Source organism: Hydractinia symbiolongicarpus, chromosome 7, assembly GCF_029227915.1.
Source record: "Hydractinia symbiolongicarpus strain clone_291-10 chromosome 7, HSymV2.1, whole genome shotgun sequence".
Taxonomy (NCBI): Eukaryota; Metazoa; Cnidaria; class Hydrozoa; order Anthoathecata; family Hydractiniidae; genus Hydractinia; species Hydractinia symbiolongicarpus.
The window spans coordinates 29,578,017-29,599,741 of record NC_079881.1 but is presented as its reverse complement, the minus strand read 5'-3'; positions in this window follow the sequence as shown (position 1 = coordinate 29,599,741).

Sequence of the window (21,725 nt, the reverse complement as noted above, 5' to 3'; positions counted from 1 at the left end):
AGTAATAACAGAAAAATATCGCTAAATACATGTTGGTACGAGTATGTGACCCAACCGTTGTAACTCAAACGGACTGACACCGTTAGAAAGTCAATGAAATTTAGTTTATGAAACTGTCGATATTTCTTCAGCGCACGATAACGGATAGGATTGGTCCCACAGTAAAGAATGACTTATTTATCTAAATTTTTAAATGAAGCGCTACCACAGCGCCCAGTGTAATCGCTGACTTCCGGCAATCCCGGCAAATTAAGGAGAATGTTATTTCTTAGAGTCCAATTGTCCCATTTATCACATTTATCACGTCACAGTCCAAAGTTAGTTCAATTAAGTCCCACAGTCATTCGCTTCATTGTTAAAAGCGATGCAACCTAGTAAGATCAGAAAAATATGGCTAAACACATGTTGGTACGAATAGGTGACCCAACCGTTGTAACTCAAACGGACTGACACCGTTAGAAAGTCAATGAAATTTAGTTTATGAAACTGTCGATAGTTCTTCAGCGCGCGATAACGGCTAGGATTGGTCCCACAGTAAAGAGTGACTTATTTATCTAAATTTTTAAATGAAGCGCTACCACAGCGCCCAGTGTAATCGCTGAGTTCCGGCAATGCCGTCAAATTAAGAAAAATGTTATTTCTTGGAGTCCAATTGTCCCATTTATCACATTTATCAGGTCACAGTCCAAAGTTAGTTCAATTAAGTCCCACATTCAATCGTTTCACTGTTAAAAGTGATGCAACCTAGTAATAACAGAAAAATATCGCTAAATACATGTTGGTACGAGTATGTGACCCAACCGTTGTAACTCAAACGGACTGACGCCGTTAGAAAGTCAATGAAATGTAGTTTATGAAACTGTCGATATTTCTTCAGTGCACGATAACGAATAGGATTGGTCCCACAGTAAAGAATGACTTATTTATCTAAATTTTTAAATGAAACGCTACCACAGCGCCCAGTGTAATCGCTGAGTTCCGGCAATGCCGTCAAATTAAGAAGAATGTTATTTCTTGGAGTCCAATTGTCCCAAATATCACATTTATCAGGTCACAGTCCAAAGTTAGTTCAATTAAGTCCCACATTCAATCGTTTCACTGTTAAAAGCTATGCAACCTAGTAATAACAGAAAAATATCGCTAAATACATGTTGGTACGAGTATGTGACCCAACCGTTGTAACTCAAACGGACTGACACTGTTAGAAAGTCAATGAAATTTAGTTTATGAAACTGTCGATATTTCTTCAGCGCACGATAACGGATAGGATTGGTCCCACAGTAAAGAATGACTTATTTATCTAAATTTTTAAATGAAGCGCTACCACAGCGCCCAGTGTAATCGCTGAGTTCCGGCAATCCCGTCAAATTAAGGAGAATGTTATTTCTTAGAGTCCAATTGTCTCATTTATCACATTTATCAGGTCACAGTCCAAAGTTAGTTCAATTAAGTCCCACAGTCATTCGTGTCATTGTTAAAAGCGATGCAACCTAGTAAGATCAGAAAAATATCGCTAAACACATGTTGGTACGAATATGTGACCCAACCGTTGTAACTCAAACGGACTGACACGGTTAGAAAGTCAATGAAATGTAGTTTATGAAACTGTCGATATTTCTTCAGTGCACGATAACGGATAGGATTGGTCCCACAGTAAAAAATGGCTTATTTATCTAAATTTTTAAATGAAGCGCTACCACAGCGCCCAGTGTAATCGCTGAGTTCCGGCAATCCCGTCAAATTAAGGAGAATGTTATTTCTTAGAGTCCAATTGTCTCATTTATCACATTTATCAGGTCACAGTCCAAAGTTAGTTCAATTAAGTCCCACATTCAATCGTTTCATTGTTAAAAGCGATGCAACCTAGTAATATCAGAAAAATATCGCTAAATACATGTTGGTACGAGTATGTGACCCAACCGTTGTAACTCAAACGGACTGACACCGTTAGAAAGTCAATGAAATTTAGTTTATGAAACTATCGATACTTCTTCAGCGCACGATAACGGATAGGATTGGTCCCACAGTAAAGAATGACTTATTTATCTAAATTTTTAAATGAAGCGCTACCACAGCGCCCAGTGTAATCGCTGAGTTCCGGCAATCCCGTCAAATTAAGGAGAATGTTATTTCTTGGAGTCCAATTGTCTCATTTATCACATTTATCAGGTCACAGTCCAAAGTTAGTTCAATTAAGTCCCACAGTCATTCGTGTCATTGTTAAAAGCGATGCAACCTAGTAAGATCAGAAAAATATCGCTAAACACATGTTGGTACGAATATGTGACCCAACCGTTGTAACTCAAACGGACTGACACGGTTAGAAAGTCAATGAAATGTAGTTTATGAAACTGTCGATATTTCTTCAGTGCACGATAACGGATAGGATTGGTCCCACAGTAACAAATGACTTATTTATCTAAATTTTTAAATGAAGCGCTACCACAGCGCCCAGTGTAATCGCTGAGTTCCGGCAATCCCGTCAAATTAAGGAGAATGTTATTTCTTAGAGTCCAATTGTCTCATTTATCACATTTATCACGTCACAGTCCAAAGTTAGTTCAATTAAGTCCCACAGTCATTCGTTTCATTGTTAAAAGCGATGCAACCTAGTAAGATCAGAAAAATATGGCTAAGCACATGTTGGTACGAATAGGTGACCCAACCGTTGTAACTCAAACGGACTGACACCGTTAGAAAGTCAATGAAATGTAGTTTATGAAACTGTCGATAGTTCTTCAGCGCGCGATAACGGCTAGAATTGGTCCCACAGTAAAGAGTGACTTATTTATCTAAATTTTTAAATGAAGCGCTACCACAGCGCCCAGTGTAATCGCTGAGTTCCGGCAATGCCGTCAAATTAAGAAGAATGTTATTTCTTGGAGTCCAATTGTCCCATTTATCACATTTATCAGGTCACAGTCCAAAGTTAGTTCAATTAAGTCCCACATTCAATCGTTTCACTGTTAAAAGCGATGCAACCTAGTAATAACAGAAAAATATCGCTAAATACATGTTGGTACGAGTATGTGACCCAACCGTTGTAACTCAAACGGACTGACACCGTTAGAAAGTCAATGAAATTTAGTTTATGAAACTGTCGATATTTCTTCAGCGCACGATAACGGATAGGATTGGTCCCACAGTAAAGAATGACTTATTTATCTAAATTTTTAAATGAAGCGCTACCACAGCGCCAATGTGTAATCGCTGAGTTCCGGCAATCCCGTCAAATTAAGGAGAATGTTATTTCTTAGAGTCCAATTGTCTCATTTATCACATTTATCAGGTCACAGTCCAAAGTTAGTTCAATTAAGTCCCACAGTCATTCGTTTCATTGTTAAAAGCGATGCAACCTAGTAAGATCAGAAAAATATCACTAAACACATGTTGGTACGAATATGTGACCCAACCGTTGTAACTCAAACGGACTGACACGGTTAGAAAGTCAATGAAATGTAGTTTATGAAACTGTCGATATTTCTTCAGTGCACGATAACGGATAGGATTGGTCCCACAGTAAAGAATGACTTATTTATCTAAATTTTTAAATGAAGCGCTACCACAGCGCCCAGTGTAATCGCTGAGTTCCGGCAATCCCGTCAAATTAAGGAGAATGTTATTTCTTAGAGTCCAATTGTGTCATTTATCACATTTATCACGTCACAGTCCAAAGTTAGTTCAATTAAGTCCCACAGTCATTCGTTTCATTGTTAAAAGCGATGCAACCTAGTAAGATCAGAAAAATATGGCTAAGCACATGTTGGTACGAATAGGTGACTCAACCGTTGTAACTCAAACGGACTGACACCGTTAGAAAGTCAATGAAATGTAGTTTATGAAACTGTCGATAGTTCTTCAGCGCGCGATAACGGCTAGGATTGGTCCCACAGTAAAGAGTGACTTATTTATCTAAATTTTTAAATGAAGCGCTACCACAGCGCCCAGTGTAATCGCTGAGTTCCGGCAATGCCGTCAAATTAAGAAGAATGTTATTTCTTGGAGTCCAATTGTCCCATTTATCACATTTATCAGGTCACAGTCCAAAGTTAGTTCAATTAAGTCCCACATTCAATCGTTTCACTGTTAAAAGCGATGCAACCTAGTAATAACAGAAAAATATCGCTAAATACATGTTGGTACGAGTATGTGACCCAACCGTTGTAACTCAAACGGACTGACACCGTTAGAAAGTCAATGAAATGTAGTTTATGAAACTGTCGATATTTCTTCAGTGTACGATAACGGATAGGATTGGTCCCGCAGTAAAGAATGACTTATTTATCTAAATTTTTAAATGAAGCGCTACCACAGCGCCCAGTGTAATCGCTGAGTTCCGGCAATCCCGTCAAATTAAGGAGAATGTTATTTCTTGGAGTCCAATTGTCCCATTTATCACATTGATCAGGTCACAGTCCAAAGTTAGTTCAATTAAGTCCCACATTCAATCGTTTCACTGTTAAAAGCGATGCAAACTAGTAATAACAGAAAAATATCGCTAAATACATGTTGGTACGAGTATGTGACCCAACCGTTGTAACTCAAACGGACTGACACCGTTAGAAAGTCAATGAAATGTAGTTTATGAAACTGTCGATATTTCTTCAGTGCACGATAACGGATAGGATTGGTCCCACAGTAAAGAATGACTTATTTATCTAAATTTTTATATGAAGCGCTACCACAGCGCCCAGTGTAATCGCTGAGTTGCGGCAATGCCGTCAAATTAAGAAGAATGTTATTTCTTGGAGTCCAATTGTCCCATTTATCACATTTATCAGGTCACAGTCCAAAGTTAGTTCAATTAAGTCCCACATTCAATCGTTTCACTGTTAAAAGCGATGCAACCTAGTAATAACAGAAAAATATCGCTAGATACATGTTGGTACGAGTATGTGACCCAACCGTTGTAACTCAAACGGACTGACACCGTTAGAAAGTCAATGAAATTTAGTTTATGAAACTGTCGATATTTCTTCAGCGCACGATAACGGATAGGATTGGTCCCACAGTAAAGAATGACTTATTTATCTAAATTTTTAAATGAAGCGCTACCACAGCGCCAATGTGTAATCGCTGAGTTCCGGCAATCCCGTCAAATTAAGGAGAATGTTATTTCTTAGAGTCCAATTGTCTCATTTATCACATTTATCAGGTCACAGTCCAAAGTTAGTTCAATTAAGTCCCACAGTCATTCGTTTCATTGTTAAAAGCGATGCAACCTAGTAAGATCAGAAAAATATCACTAAACACATGTTGGTACGAATATGTGACCCAACCGTTGTAACTCAAACGGACTGACACGGTTAGAAAGTCAATGAAATGTAGTTTATGAAACTGTCGATATTTCTTCAGTGCACGATAACGGATAGGATTGGTCCCACAGTAAAGAATGACTTATTTATCTAAATTTTTAAATGAAGCGCTACCACAGCGCCCAGTGTAATCGCTGAGTTCCGGCAATCCCGTCAAATTAAGGAGAATGTTATTTCTTAGAGTCCAATTGTCTCATTTATCACATTTATCAGGTCACAGTTCAAAGTTAGTTCAATTAAGTACCACAGTCAATCGTTTCACTGTTAAAAGCTGCAACCTAGTAATATGAGAAAAATATGGCTAAACACATGTTGGTACGAATAGGTGACCCAACCGTTGTAACTCAAACGGACTGACACCGTTAGAAAGTCAATGAAATGTAGTTTATGAAACTGTCGATAGTTCTTCAGCGCGCGATAACGGCTAGGATTGGTCCCACAGTAAAGAATGACTTATTTATCTAAATTTTTAAATGAAGTGCTACCACAGCGCCCAGTGTAATCGCTGAGTTCCGGCAATGCCGTCAAATTAAGAAGAATGTTATTTCTTGGAGTCCAATTGTCCGATTTATCACATTTATCAGGTCACAGTCCAAAGTTAGTTCAATTAAGTCCCACATTCAATCGTTTCACTGTTAAAAGCGATGCAACCTAGTAATAACAGAAAAATATCGCTATATACATGTTGGTACGAGTATGTGACCCAACCGTTGTAACTCAAACGGACTGACACCGTTAGAAAGTCAATGAAATGTAGTTTATGAAACTGTCGATATTTCTTCAGTGCACGATAACGGATAGGATTGGTCCCACAGTAAAGAATGACTTATTTATCTAAATTTTTATATGAAGCGCTACCACAGCGCCCAGTGTAATCGCTGAGTTCCGGCAATGCCGTCAAATTAAGAAGAATGTTATTTCTTGGAGTCCAATTGTCCCATTTATCACATTTATCAGGTCACAGTCCAAAGTTAGTTCAATTAAGTCCCACATTCAATCGTTTCACTGTTAAAAGCGATGCAACCTAGTAATAACAGAAAAATATCGCTAAATACATGTTGGTACGAGTATGTGACCCAACCGTTGTAACTCAAACGGACTGACACCGTTAGAAAGTCAATGAAATTTAGTTTATGAAACTGTCGATATTTCTTCAGCGCACGATAACGGATAGGATTGGTCCCACAGTAAAGAATGACTTATTTATCTAAATTTTTAAATGAAGCGCTACCACAGCGCCCAGTGTAATCGCTGAGTTCCGGCAATCCCGTCAAATTAAGGAGAATGTTATTTCTTAGAGTCCAATTGTCTCATTTATCACATTTATCAGGTCACAGTCAAAAGTTAGTTTAATTAAGTCCCACAGTCATTCGTTTCATTGGTAAAAGCGATGCAACCTAGTAAGATCAGAAAAATATCACTAAACACATGTTGGTACGAATATGTGACCCAACCGTTGTAACTCAAACGGACTGACACGGTTAGAAAGTCAATGAAATGTAGTTTATGAAACTGTCGATATTTCTTCAGTGCACGATAACGGATAGGATTGGTCCCACAGTAAAGAATGACTTATTTATCTAAATTTTTAAATGAAGCGCTACCACAGCACCCAGTGTAATCGCTGAGTTCCGGCAATCCCGTCAAACTAAGGAGAATGTTATTTCTTAGAATCCAATTGTCTCATTTATCACATTTATCAGGTCACAGTCCAAAGTTAGTTCAATTAAGTCCCACAGTCATTCGTTTCATTGTTAAAAGCGATGCAACCTAGTAAGATCAGAAAAATATCGCTAAACACATGTTGGTACGAATATGTGACCCAACCGTTGTAACTCAAACGGACTGACACGGTGAGAAAGTCATTGAAATGTAGTTTATGAAACTGTCGATATTTCTTTAGCACGCGATAATGGCTAGGATTGGTCCCACAGTAGAGAATGACTTATTTATCTAAATTTTTAAAGGAAGCGCTACCACAGCGCCCAGTGTAATTGCTGAGTTCCGGCAATCCCGTCAAATTAAGGAGAATGTTATTTCTTAGAGTCCAATTGTCTCATTTATCACATTTATCACGTCACAGTCCAAAGTTAGTTCAATTAAGTCCCACAGTCAATCGTTTCATTCTTAAAAGCGATGCAACCTAGTAAGATCAGAAAAATATGGCTAAACACATGTTGGTACAAATAGGTGACCCAACCGTTGTAACTCAAATGGTCTGACACCGTTAGAAAGTCAATGAAATGTAGTTTTTGAAACTGTCGCTATTTCTTCAGCGCGCGATAACGGCCAGGATTGGTCCAACAGTAAAAAATGACTTATTCATCTGAGTTCTTAAATGAAGCGCTACCACAGCGCCCAGTGCAATCGCTGAGTTTCGGCAATCATTTCAAATTAGGAAGAATGCTATTTCTTGGAGTCCACATGTCTCACTTATAACATTTATAAGGTCACATTCCAAAATCAGTTCAATTAAGTACCACAGTCAATCGTTTCACTGTTAAAAGCTGCAACCTAGTAATATGAGAAAAATATCGCTAAATACATGTTGGTACGAATATGTGACGCAACCGTTGTAACTGAAGTGGATTGATACCGTTAGAAACTCAATTAAATGTAGTTTTTAAAACTGTCGCTATTTCTTCAGCGCGCGATAACGGCTAGGATTGGTCCCACAGTAAAAAATGACTTATTTACCTAAACGTTTAAATGAAGCACTACCACAGCGCCCAGTGTAATCGCTGAGCTCCGGCAATCACGGTAAATTAAGAAGAATGTTATTTCTTGGAGTCAAATTGTCTCATTTATCACATTCATCAGATCACAGTCCAAAGTTAGTTCAATTAAGTCCCACATTCAATCGTTTCACTGTTAAAAGCGATGCAACTTAGTAATATCAAAAAAATATCGCTAAATGCTTGTTGGTACGAATATGTGACTCAACCTTTGTAACTCAAACGGACTGACACCGTTAGAAAGTCAATGAAATGTAGTTTATGAAACTGTCGATAGTTCTTCAGCGCGCGATAACGGCTAGGATTGGTCCCACAGTAAAAAATGACTTATTTATCTAAATTTTTAAATGAAGCGCTACCACAGCGCCCAGTGTAATCGCTGAGTTCCGGCAATGCCGTCAAATTAAGAAGAATGTTATTTCTTGGAGTCCAATTGTCTCATTTATCACATTTATAAGGTCACAGTCCAAAATCAGTTCAATTTAGTCCCACAGCAATCGTTTCACTGTTAAAAGCGGTGCAACCTAGTAATATAAAAACAAATATCGCTAAATACATTTTGGTACGAGCATGTGACCCAACTGTTGTAACGCAAACGGACTGACACCGTTAGAAAGTCAATGAAAAGTAGTTTTTAAAACTGTCGCTATTTCTTCAGCGCGCGATAACGGATAGGATTGGTCCCACAGTAAAGAATGACTTATTTATCTAGATTTTTAAATGAAGCGCTACCACAGCGCCCAGTGTAATCGCTGAGTTCCGGCAATCAAGTCGAACTAAGAAGAATGTTATTTCTTGGAGTCCAATTGTCTTATTTATCACATTTACCAGGTCACAGTCCAAAGTTAGTTCAATTAAGTCCCACAGTCATTCGTTTCATTGTTAAAAGCGATGCAACCTAGTAATATCAAAACAAATATCGCTAAATACATGTTGGTAGGAATATGTGACCCAACCGTTGTAACTCAAACGGACTGACACGGTGAGAAAGTTAATGAAATGTAGTTTATGAAACTGTCGATATTTCTTCAGCGCGCGATAACGGCTAGGATTGGTCCCACAGTAGAGAATGTCTTATTTATCTAAAATCCTAAAAGAAGCGCTACCACAGAGCCTAGTGTAATCGTTAAGTTCCGGCAATCACGTCAAATTAAGAAGAATGTTATTTCTTAGAGTCCAATTGTCTCATATATAACATTTATAAGGTCACAGTCCAAAGTTACTTCAATTTAGTCCCACAGCAATCGTTTCACTGTTAAAAGCGATACAACTTAGTAATATCAAAACAAATATCGCTAAATACATGTTGGTACGAGTATGTGACCCAACCGTTGTAACTCAAACGGACTGACACCGTTTGAAAGTCAATGAAATGTAGTTTTTGAAACTGTCGCTATTTCTTCAACGCGCGATAACGGCCAGGATTGGTCCCACAGTTAAAAATGACTTATTAACCTAAGTTCATAAATGAAGCGCTACCACAGCGCCCAGTGCAATCGCTGAGTTCCGGCAATCATTTCAAATTAAGAAGAATGCTATTTCTTGGAGTCCACATGTCTCACTTATAACATTTATAAGGTCACATTCCAAAATCAGTTCAATTTAGTATCACAGACAATCGTTTCACTGTTAAAAGCTGCAACCTAGTAATATTAGAAAAATATCGCTAAATACATGTTGCTACGAATATGTGACGCAACCGTTTTAACTGAAGTGGATTGATACCGTTAGAAAGTCAATGAAATGTAGTTTTTGAAACTGTCGATATTTCGTCAGCGCGCGATAACGGCTAGGATTGGTCCCACAGTAAAAAATTACTTATTAATCTAAGTTTTCAAATGAAGTGCTACCACAGCGCCCAGTGTAATCGCTGAGTTCCGGCAATCATATCAAATTGAGAAGAATGTTATTTCTTGGAGTTCAATTTTCTCATTTATCACATTTATTAGGTCACAGTCCAAAGTCAGTTCAGTTAACTCCCACAGTCAATCGTTTCATTGTTAAAAGCGATGCAACCTAGTAATATCAAAAAAAAAATATCGCTAAATACATGTTGGTACGAATAAGTGACACAATCGTTGTAACTCAAACGGACTGACACCATTAGAAAGTCAATAAAATGTAGTTTTTGAAACTGTTGCTATTTCTTCAGCGCGCGATAACGGCTAGGATTGGTCACACAGTAACAAATGACTTATTTATCTAAATTTTTAAATGAAGCGCTACCACAGCGCCCAGTGTAATCGCTGAGTTCCGGCAATCACGTCAAATTAAGAAAAATGTTTTTTCTTGGAGTCCAATTGTCTCATTTATTACATTTATCAGGTCACAGTCCAAAGTTAGTTCAATTAAGTCCCACAGTCAATCGTTTCATTGTTAAACGCGATGCAACCTAGTAATATCAGAAATATATCGCTAAACACATGTTGGTACGAATAGGTGACCCAACCGTTGTAACTCAAACGGACTGACACCGTTAGAAAGTCAATGAAATGTAGTTTTTGAAACTGTCACTATTTCTTCAGCGCGCGATAACAGCTAGGACTGGTCCCATAGTAAGAAATGACTTATTAATCTAAGATTTTAATTGAAGTGCTACCACAGCGCCCAGTGTAATCGCTGAGTTCCGGCAATCATGTCAAATTGAGAAGAATGTAATTTCTTGGAGCCCAATTTTCTCATTTATCACATTTATTAGGTCACAGTCCAAAGTTAGTTCAATTAAGTCCCACAGTCATTCGTTTCATTGTTAAAAGCGATGCAACCTAGTAATATCAAAACAAATACCGCTAAATACATGTTGGTGCGAATATGTGACCCAACCGTTGTAACTCAAACGGACTGGCACCGTTAGAAAGTCAATGAAATGTAGTTTATGAAACTTTTGATATTTCTTCAGCGCGCAATAATGGCTAGGATTGGTCTCACAGTAAAGAATGACTTATTTATCTAAATTTTTAAATGAAGCGATACCTCAGCGCCCAGTGTAATCGCTGAGTTCCGGCAATCCCGTCAAATTAAGAAGAATGTTATTTCTTAGAGTCCAATTGTCTTATTTTACACATTTATCAGGTCACAGTCCAAAGTTAGTTCAATTAAGTCCCACAGTCAATCGTTTCATTGTTAAAGTCGATGCAACCTAGTAATATCAGAAAAATATCGCTAAACACATGTTGGTACGAATATGTGACGCAACCGCTGTATCTCAAACGGACTGGCACCGTTAGAAAGTCAATGAAATGTAGTTTATGAGACTGTCGATATTTCGTCAGCGCGCGATAACGGCTAGGATTGGTCCCACAGTAAAAAATTACTTATTAATCTAAGTTTTCAAATGAAGTGATACCACAGCGCCCAGTGTAATCGCTGAGTTCCGGCAATCATATCAAATTGAGAAGAATGTTATTTCTTGGAGTTCAATTTTCTCATTTATCACATTTATTAGGTCACAGTCCAAAGTCAGTTCAATTAACTCCCACAGTCAATCGTTTCATTGTTAAAAGCGATGCAACCTAGTAATATCAAAAAAAAAATATCGCTAAATACATGTTGGTACGAATAAGTGACACAATCGTTGTAACTCAAACGGACTGACACCATTAGAAAGTCAATAAAATGTAGTTTTTGAAACTGTTGCTCTTTCTTCAGCGCGCGATAACGGCTAGGATTGGTCACACAGTAACAAATGACTTATTTATCGAAATTTTTAATTGAAGTGCTACCACAGCGCCCAGTGTAATCGCCGAGTTCCGGCAATCTCGTCAAATTAAGAAGAATGTTATTTCTTAGAGTCCAATTGTCTTATTTATCACATTTATCAGGTCACAGTCCAAAGTTAGTTCAATTAAGTCCCACAGTCAATCGTTTCATTGTTAAAGTCGATGCAACCTAGTAATATCAGAAAAATATCGCTAAACACATGTTGGTACGAATATGTGATGCAACCGCTGTAACTCAAACGGACTGGCACCGTTAGAAAGTCAATGAAATGTAGTTTATGAAACTGTCGATATTTCGTCAGCGCGCGATAACGGCTAGGATTGGTCCCACAGTAAAAAATTACTTATTAATCTAAGTTTTCAAATGAAGTGATACCACAGCGCCCAGTGTAATCGCTGAGTTCCGGCAATCATATCAAATTGAGAAGAATGTTATTTCTTGGAGTTCAATTTTCTCATTTATCACATTTATTAGGTCACAGTCCAAAGTCAGTTCAATTAACTCCCACAGTCAATCGTTTCATTGTTAAAAGCGATGCAACCTAGTAATATCAAAAAAAAAATATCGCTAAATACATGTTGGTACGAATAAGTGACACAATCGTTGTAACTCAAACGGACTGACACCATTAGAAAGTCAATAAAATGTAGTTTTTGAAACTGTTGCTCTTTCTTCAGCGCGCGATAACGGCTAGGATTGGTCACACAGTAACAAATGACTTATTTATCTAAATTTTTAATTGAAGTGCTACCACAGCGCCCAGTGTAATCGCTGAGTTCCGGCAATCATGTCAAATTGAGAAGAATGTAATTTCTTGGAGCCCAATTTTCTCATTTATCACATTTATTAGGTCACAGTCCAAAGTTAGTTCAATTAAGTCCCACAGTCATTCGTTTCATTGTTAAAGTCGATGCAACCTAGTAATATCAGAAAAATATCGCTAAACACATGTTGGTACGAATATGTGACGCAACCGCTGTAACTCAAACGGACTGGCACCGTTAGAAAGTCAATGAAATGTAGGTTATGAAACTGTCGATATTTCGTCAGCGCGCGATAACGGCTAGGATTGGTCCCACAGTAAAAAATTACTTATTAATCTAAGTTTTCAAATGAAGTGATACCACAGCGCCCAGTGTAATCGCTGAGTTCCGGCAATCATATCAAATTGAGAAGAATGTTATTTCTTGGAGTTCAATTTTCTCATTTATCACATTTATTAGGTCACAGTCCAAAGTCAGTTCAATTAACTCCCACAGTTAATCGTTTCATTGTTAAAAGCGATGCAACCTAGTAATATCAAAAAAAAAATATCGCTAAATACATGTTGGTACGAATAAGTGACACAATCGTTGTAACTCAAACGGACTGACACCATTAGAAAGTCAATAAAATGTAGTTTTTGAAACTGTTGCTCTTTCTTCAGCGCGCGATAACGGCTAGGATTGGTCACACAGTAACAAATGACTTATTTATCTAAATTTTTAATTGAAGTGCTACCACAGCGCCCAGTGTAATCGCTGAGTTCCGGCAATCATGTCAAATTGAGAAGAATGTAATTTCTTGGAGCCCAATTTTCTCATTTATCACATTTATTAGGTCACAGTCCAAAGTTAGTTCAATTAAGTCCCACAGTCAATCGTTTCATTGTTAAAGTCGATGCAACCTAGTAATATCAGAAAAATATCGCTAAACACATGTTGGTACGAATAGGTGACCCAACCGTTGTAACTCAAACGGACTGACACCGTTAGAAAGTCAATGAAATGTAGTTTTTGAAACTGTCGCTATTTCTTCAGCGCGCGATAACGGCTAGGATTGGTGCCACAGTAAAAAATGACTTATTAACCTAAGTTTTTAATTGAAGTGCTACCACAGCGCCCAGTGTAATCGCTGACTTCCGGCAATCATGTCAAATTGAGAAGAATGTTATTTCTTGGAGCCCAATTTTCTCATTTATCACATTTATTAGGTCACAGTCCAAAGTTAGTTCAATTAAGTCCCACAGTCGTTCGTTTCATTGTTAAAAGCGATGCAACCTAGTAATATCAAAAATATTGCTAAAAACATGTTGGTACGAATATGTGACCCAACCGTTGTAACTCAAACGGACTGGCACCGTTAGAAAGTCAATAAAATGTAGTTTATGAAACTGTGGATATTTCTTCAGCGCGCGATGACGGCTAGGATTGGTCTCACAGTAAAGAATGACTTATTTATCTAAATTTTTAAATGAAGCGATCCCTCAGCACCCAGTGTAATCGCTGAGTTCCGGCAATCTCGTCAAATTAAGAAGAATGTTATTTCTTAGAGTCCAATTGTCTCATTTATCACATTTATCAGGTCACAGTCCAAAGTTAGTTCAATTAAGCCCCACAGTCAATCGTTTCATTGTTAAAAGCGATGCAACCTAGTAATATCAGAAAAATGTCGCTAAACACATGTTGGTACGAATAGGTGACCAAACCGTTGTAACTCAAACGGACTGACACCGTTAGAAAGTCAATGAAATGTAGTTTTTGAAACTGTCGCTATTTCTTCAGCGCGCGATAACGGCTAGGATTGGTGCCACAGTAAAAAATGACTTATTAATCTAAGTTTTTAATTGAAGTGCTACCACAGCGCCCAGTGTAATCGCTGAGTTCCGGCAATTATGTCAAATTGAGAAGAATGTTATTTCTTGGAGCCCAATTTTCTCATTTATCACATTTATTAGGTCACAGTCCAAAGTTAGTTCAATTAAGTCCCACAGTCATTCGTTTCATTGTTAAAAGCGATGCAACCTAGCAATATCAAAAATATTGCTAAAAACATGTTGGTACGAATATGTGACCCAACCGTTGTAACTCAAACGGACTGGCACCGTTAGAAAGTCAAGGAAATGTAGTTTATGAGACTGTCGATATTTCTTCAGCGCGCGATAACGGCTAGGATTGGTCTCACAGTAAAGAATGACTTATTTATCTAAATTTTTAAATGAAGCGATACCTCAGCACCCAGTGTAATCGCTGAGTTCCGGCAATCCCGTCAAATTAAGAAGAATGTTATTTCTTAGAGTCCAATTGTCTCATTTATCACATTTATCAGGTCACAGTCCAAAGTTAGTTCAATTAAGCCCCACAGTCAATCGTTTCATTGTTAAAAGCGATGCAACCTAGTAATATCAGAAAAATATCGCTAAACACATGTTGGTACGAATAGGTGACCCAACCGTTGTAACTCAAACGGACTGACACCGTTAAAAAGTCAATGAAATGTAGTTTTTGAAACTGTCGCTATTTCTTCAGCGCGCGATAACGGCTAGGATTGGTGCCACAGTAAAAAATGACTTATTAATCTAAGTTTTTAATTGAAGTGCTACCACAGCGCCCAGTGTAATCGCTGACTTCCGGCAATCATGTCAAATTGAGAAGAATGTTATTTCTTGGAGCCCAATTTTCTCATTTATCACATTTATTAGGTCACAGTCCAAAGTTAGTTCAATTAAGTCCCACAGTCGTTCGTTTCATTGTTAAAAGCGATGCAACCTAGTAATATCAAAAATATTGCTAAAAACATGTTGGTACGAATATGTGACCCAACCGTTGTAACTCAAACGGACTGGCACCGTTAGAAAGTCAATAAAATGTAGTTTATGAAACTGTGGATATTTCTTCAGCGCGCGATGACGGCTAGGATTGGTCTCACAGTAAAGAATGACTTATTTATCTAAATTTTTAAATGAAGCGATCCCTCAGCACCCAGTGTAATCGCTGAGTTCCGGCAATCTCGTCAAATTAAGAAGAATGTTATTTCTTAGAGTCCAATTGTCTCATTTATCACATTTATCAGGTCACAGTCCAAAGTTAGTTCAATTAAGCCCCACAGTCAATCGTTTCATTGTTAAAAGCGATGCAACCTAGTAATATCAGAAAAATATCGCTAAACACATGTTGGTACGAATAGGTGACCAAACCGTTGTAACTCAAACGGACTGACACCGTTAGAAAGTCAATGAAATGTAGTTTTTGAAACTGTCGCTATTTCTTCAGCGCGCGATAACGGCTAGGATTGGTGCCACAGTAAAAAATGACTTATTAATCTAAGTTTTTAATTGAAGTGCTACCACAGCGCCCAGTGTAATCGCTGAGTTCCGGCAATTATGTCAAATTGAGAAGAATGTTATTTCTTGGAGCCCAATTTTCTCATTTATCACATTTATTAGGTCACAGTCCAAAGTTAGTTCAATTAAGTCCCACAGTCATTCGTTTCATTGTTAAAAGCGATGCAACCTAGCAATATCAAAAATATTGCTAAAAACATGTTGGTACGAATATGTGACCCAACCGTTGTAACTCAAACGGACTGGCACCGTTAGAAAGTCAAGGAAATGTAGTTTATGAGACTGTCGATATTTCTTCAGCGCGCGATAACGGCTAGGATTGGTCTCACAGTAAAGAATGACTTATTTATCTAAATTTTTAAATGAAGCGATACCTCAGCACCCAGTGTAATCGCTGAGTTCCGGCAATCCCGTCAAATTAAGAAGAATGTTATTTCTTAGAGTCCAATTGTCTCATTTATCACATTTATCAGGTCACAGTCCAAAGTTAGTTCAATTAAGCCCCACAGTCAATCGTTTCATTGTTAAAAGCGATGCAACCTAGTAATATCAGAAAAATATCGCTAAACACATGTTGGTACGAATAGGTGACCCAACCGTTGTAACTCAAACGGACTGACACCGTTAAAAAGTCAATGAAATGTAGTTTTTGAAACTGTCGCTATTTCTTCAGCGCGCGATAACGGCTAGGATTGGTCCCACAGTAAAAAATGACTTATTAATCTAAGTTTTTAATTGAAGTGCTACCACAGCGCCCAGTAAAATCGCTGAGTTCCGGCAATCATGTCAAATTGAGAAGAATGTTATTTCTTGGAGTCCAATGTTCTCATTTATCACATTTATTAGGTCACAGTCCAAAGTTAGTTCAATTAAGTCCCACAGTCATTCGTTTCATTGTTAAAAGCGATGCAACCTAGTAATATCAAAACAAATACCGCTAAATACATGTTGGTACGAATATGTGACCCAACCGTTGTAACTCAAACGGACTGGCACCGTTAGAAAGTCAATGAAATGTAGTTTATGAAACTTTTGATATTTCTTCAGCGCGCGATAACGGCTAGGATTGGTCTCACAGTAAAAAATGACTTATTTACCTAAACGTTTATATGAAGCACTACCACAGCACCCAGTGTAATCGCTGAGCTCCGGCAATCACGTCAAATTAAGAAGAATGTTATTTCTTGGAGTCAAATTGTCTCATTTATCACATTCATCAGATCACAGTCCAAAGTTAGTTCAATTAAGTCCCACAGTCATTAGTTTCATTGTTAAAAGCGATGCAACTTAGTAATATCAAAAAAAATATCGCTAAATGCTTGTTGGTACGAATATGTGACTCAACCTTTGTAACTCAAACGGACTGACACCGTTAGAAAGTCAATGAAATGTAGTTTATGAAACTGTCGATAGTTCTTCAACGCGCGATAACGGCTAGGATTGGTCCCACAGTAAAAAATGACTTATTTATCTAAATTTTTAAATGAAGCGCTACCACAGCGCCCAGTGTAATCGCTGAGTTCCGGCAATGCCGTCAAATTAAGAAGAATGTTATTTCTTGGAGTCCAATTGTCTCATTTATCACATTTATAAGGTCACAGTCCAAAATCAGTTCAATTTAGTCCCACAGCAATCGTTTCACTGTTAAAAGCGGTGCAACCTAGTAATATCAAAACAAATATCGCTAAATACATTTTGGTACGAGCATGTGACCCAACTGTTGTAACTCAAACGGACTGACACCGTTAGAAAGTCAATGAAAAGTAGTTTTTAAAACTGTCGCTATTTCTTCAGCGCGCGATAACGGATAGGATTGGTCCCACAGTAAAGAATGACTTATTTATCTAAATTTTTAAATGAAGCGCTACCACAGCGCCCAGTGTAATCGCTGAGTTCCGGCAATCAAGTCGAATTAAGAAGAATGTTATTTCTTGGAGTCCAATTGTCTTATTTATCACATTTACCAGGTCACAGTCCAAAGTTAGTTCAATTAAGTCCCACAGTCATTCGTTTCATTGTTAAAAGCGATGCAACCTAGTAATATCAAAACAAATATCGCTAAATACATGTTGGTAGGAATATGTGACCCAACCGTTGTAACTCAAACGGACTGACACGGTGAGAAAGTCAATGAAATGTAGTTTATGAAACTGTCGATATTTGTTCAGCGCGCGATAACGGCTAGGATTGGTCCCACAGTAGAGAATGTCTTATTTATCTAAAATCTTAAATGAAGCGCTACCACAGAGCCCAGTGTAATCGCTGAGTTCCGGCAATCTCGTCAAATTAAGAAGAATGTTATTTCTTAGAGTCCAATTGTCTCATTTATCACATTTATCAGGTCACAGTCCAAAGTTAGTTCAATTAAGCCCCACAGTCAATCGTTTCATTGTTAAAAGCGATGCAACCTAGTAATATCAGAAAAATATCGCTAAACACATGTTGGTACGAATAGGTGACCCAACCGTTGTAACTCAAACGGACTGACACCGTTAGAAAGTCAATGAAATGTAGTTTTTGAAACTGTCGCTATTTCTTCAGCGCGCGATAACGGCTAGGATTGGTGCCACAGTAAAAAATGACTTATTAATCTAAGTTTTTAATTGAAGTGCTACCACAGCGCCCAGTGTAATCGCTGAGTTCCGGCAATTATGTCAAATTGAGAAGAATGTTATTTCTTGGAGCCCAATTTTCTCATTTATCACATTTATTAGGTCACAGTCCAAAGTTAGTTCAATTAAGTCCCACAGTCATTCGTTTCATTGTTAAAAGCGATGCAACCTAGCAATATCAAAAATATTGCTAAAAACATGTTGGTACGAATATGTGACCCAACCGTTGTAACTCAAGCGGACTGGCACCGTTAGAAAGTCAAGGAAATGTAGTTTATGAGACTGTCGATATTTCTTCAGCGCGCGATAACGGCTAGGATTGGTCTCACAGTAAAGAATGACTTATTTATGTAAATTTTTAAATGAAGCGATACCTCAGCACCCAGTGTAATCGCTGAGTTCCGGCAATCCCGTCAAATTAAGAAGAATGTTATTTCTTAGAGTCCAATTGTCTCATTTATCTCATTTATCAGGTCACAGTCCAAAGTTAGTTCAATTAAGCCCCACAGTCAATCGTTTCATTGTTAAAAGCGATGCAACCTAGTAATATCAGAAAAATATCGCTAAACACATGTTGGTACGAATAGGTGACCCAACCGTTGTAACTCAAACGGACTGACACCGTTAAAAAGTCAATGAAATGTAGTTTTTGAAACTGTCGCTATTTCTTCAGCGCGCGATAACGGCTAGGATTGGTCCCACAGTAAAAAATGACTTATTAATCTAAGTTTTTAATTGAAGTGCTACCACAGCGCCCAGTAAAATCGCTGAGTTCCGGCAATCATGTCAAATTGAGAAGAATGTTATTTCTTGGAGTCCAATGTTCTCATTTATCACATTTATTAGGTCACAGTCCAAAGTTAGTTCAATTAAGTCCCACAGTCATTCGTTTCATTGTTAAAAGCGATGCAACCTAGTAATATCAAAACAAATACCGCTAAATACATGTTGGTACGAATATGTGACCCAACCGTTGTAACTCAAACGGACTGGCACCGTTAGAAAGTCAATGAAATGTAGTTTATGAAACTTTTGATATTTCTTCAGCGCGCGATAACGGCTAGGATTGGTCTCACAGTAAAAAATGACTTATTTACCTAAACGTTTATATGAAGCACTACCACAGCGCCAAGTGTAATCGCTGAGCTCCGGCAATCACGTCAAATTAAGAAGAATGTTATTTCTTGGAGTCAAATTGTCTCATTTATCACATTCATCAGATCACAGTCCAAAGTTAGTTCAATTAAGTCCCACAGTCATTAGTTTCATTGTTAAAAGCGATGCAACTTAGTAATATCAAAAAAAATATCGCTAAATGCTTGTTGGTACGAATATGTGACTCAACCTTTGTAACTCAAACGGACTGACACCGTTAGAAAGTCAATGAAATGTAGTTTATGAAACTGTCGATAGTTCTTCAACGCGCGATAACGGCTAGGATTGGTCCCACAGTAAAAAATGACTTATTTATCTAAATTTTTAAATGAAGCGCTACCACAGCGCCCAGTGTAATCGCTGAGTTCCGGCAATGCCGTCAAATTAAGAAGAATGTTATTTCTTGGAGTCCAATTGTCTCATTTATCACATTTATAAGGTCACAGTCCAAAATCAGTTCAATTTAGTCCCACAGCAATCGTTTCACTGTTAAAAGCGGTGCAACCTAGTAATATCAAAACAAATATCGCTAAATACATTTTGGTACGAGCATGTGACCCAACTGTTGTAACTCAAACGGACTGACACCGTTAGAAAGTCAATGAAAAGTAGTTTTTAAAACTGTCGCTATTTCTTCAGCGCGCGATAACGGATAGGATTGGTCCCACAGTAAAGAATGACTTATTTATCTAAATTTTTAAATGAAGCGCTACCACAGCGCCCAGTGTAATCGCTGAGTTCCGGCAATCAAGTCGAATTAAGAAGAATGTTATTTCTTGGAGTCCAATTGTCTTATTTATCACATTTACCAGGTCACAGTCCAAAGTTAGTTCAATTAAGTCCCACAGTCATTCGTTTCATTGTTAAAAGCGATGCAACCTAGTAATATCAAAACAAATATCGCTAAATACATGTTGGTAGGAATATGTGACCCAACAGGTTGTAACTCAAACGGACTGACACGGTGAGAAATTCAATGAAATGTAGTTTATGAAACTGTCGCTATTTCTTCAACGCGCGATAACGGCCAGGATTGGTCCCACAGTTAAAAATGACTTATTAACCTAAGTTCATAAATGAAGCGCTACCAAAGCGCCCAGTGCAATCGCTGAGTTTCGGCAATCTTTTCAAATTAAGAAGAATGCTATTTCTTGGAGTCCACATGTCTCACTTATAACATTTATAAGGTCACATTCCAAAATCAGTTCAATTTAGTATCACAGACAATCGTTTCACTGTTAAAAGCTGCAACCTAGTAATATGAGAAAAATATCGCTAAATACATGTTGGTACGAATATGTGACGCAACCGTTTTAACTGAAGTGGATTGATACCGTTAGAAAGTCAATGAAATGTAGTTTTTGAAACTGTCGCTATTTCTTCAGCGCGCGATAACGGCTAGGATTGGTCCCACAGTAAAGAATGACTTATTTACCTAAACTTTTAAATGAAGCGCTACCACACCGCCCAGTGTAATCGCTGAGTTCCGGCAATCACGTCAAGTTAAGAAGAATGTTATTTCTTGGAGTCAAATTGTCTCATTTATAACATTTATCAGGTCATAGTCCAAAGTTAGTTCAATTAAGTCCCGCAGTCATTCGTTTCATTGTTAAAAGCGATGCAACCTAGTAATATCAAAAAAAATATCTCTAAATGCTTGTTGGTACTAATATGTGACCCAACCTTTGTAACTCAAACGGACTGACACTGTTAGAAAGTCAATGAAATGTAGTTTATGAAACTCTCGATAGTTCTTCAGCGCGCGATAACGGCTAGGATTGGTCCCACAGTAAAGAATGACTTATTTATCTAATTTTTAAATGAAGCTCTACCACAGCGCCCAGTGTAATTGCTGAGTTCCGGCAATGCCGTCAAATTAAGAAGAATGTTATTTCTTGGAATCCAATTGTCTCATTTATCACATTTATCAGGTCACAGTCCAAAAGTTAGTTCAATTAAGTCCCACAGTCCTTCGTTTCATTGTTAAAAGGGATGCAACCTAGTAATATCAAAAAAATATCACTAAATACATGTTGGTACGAATATGTGACGCAACCGTTGTAACTCAAACGGACTGACACCGTTA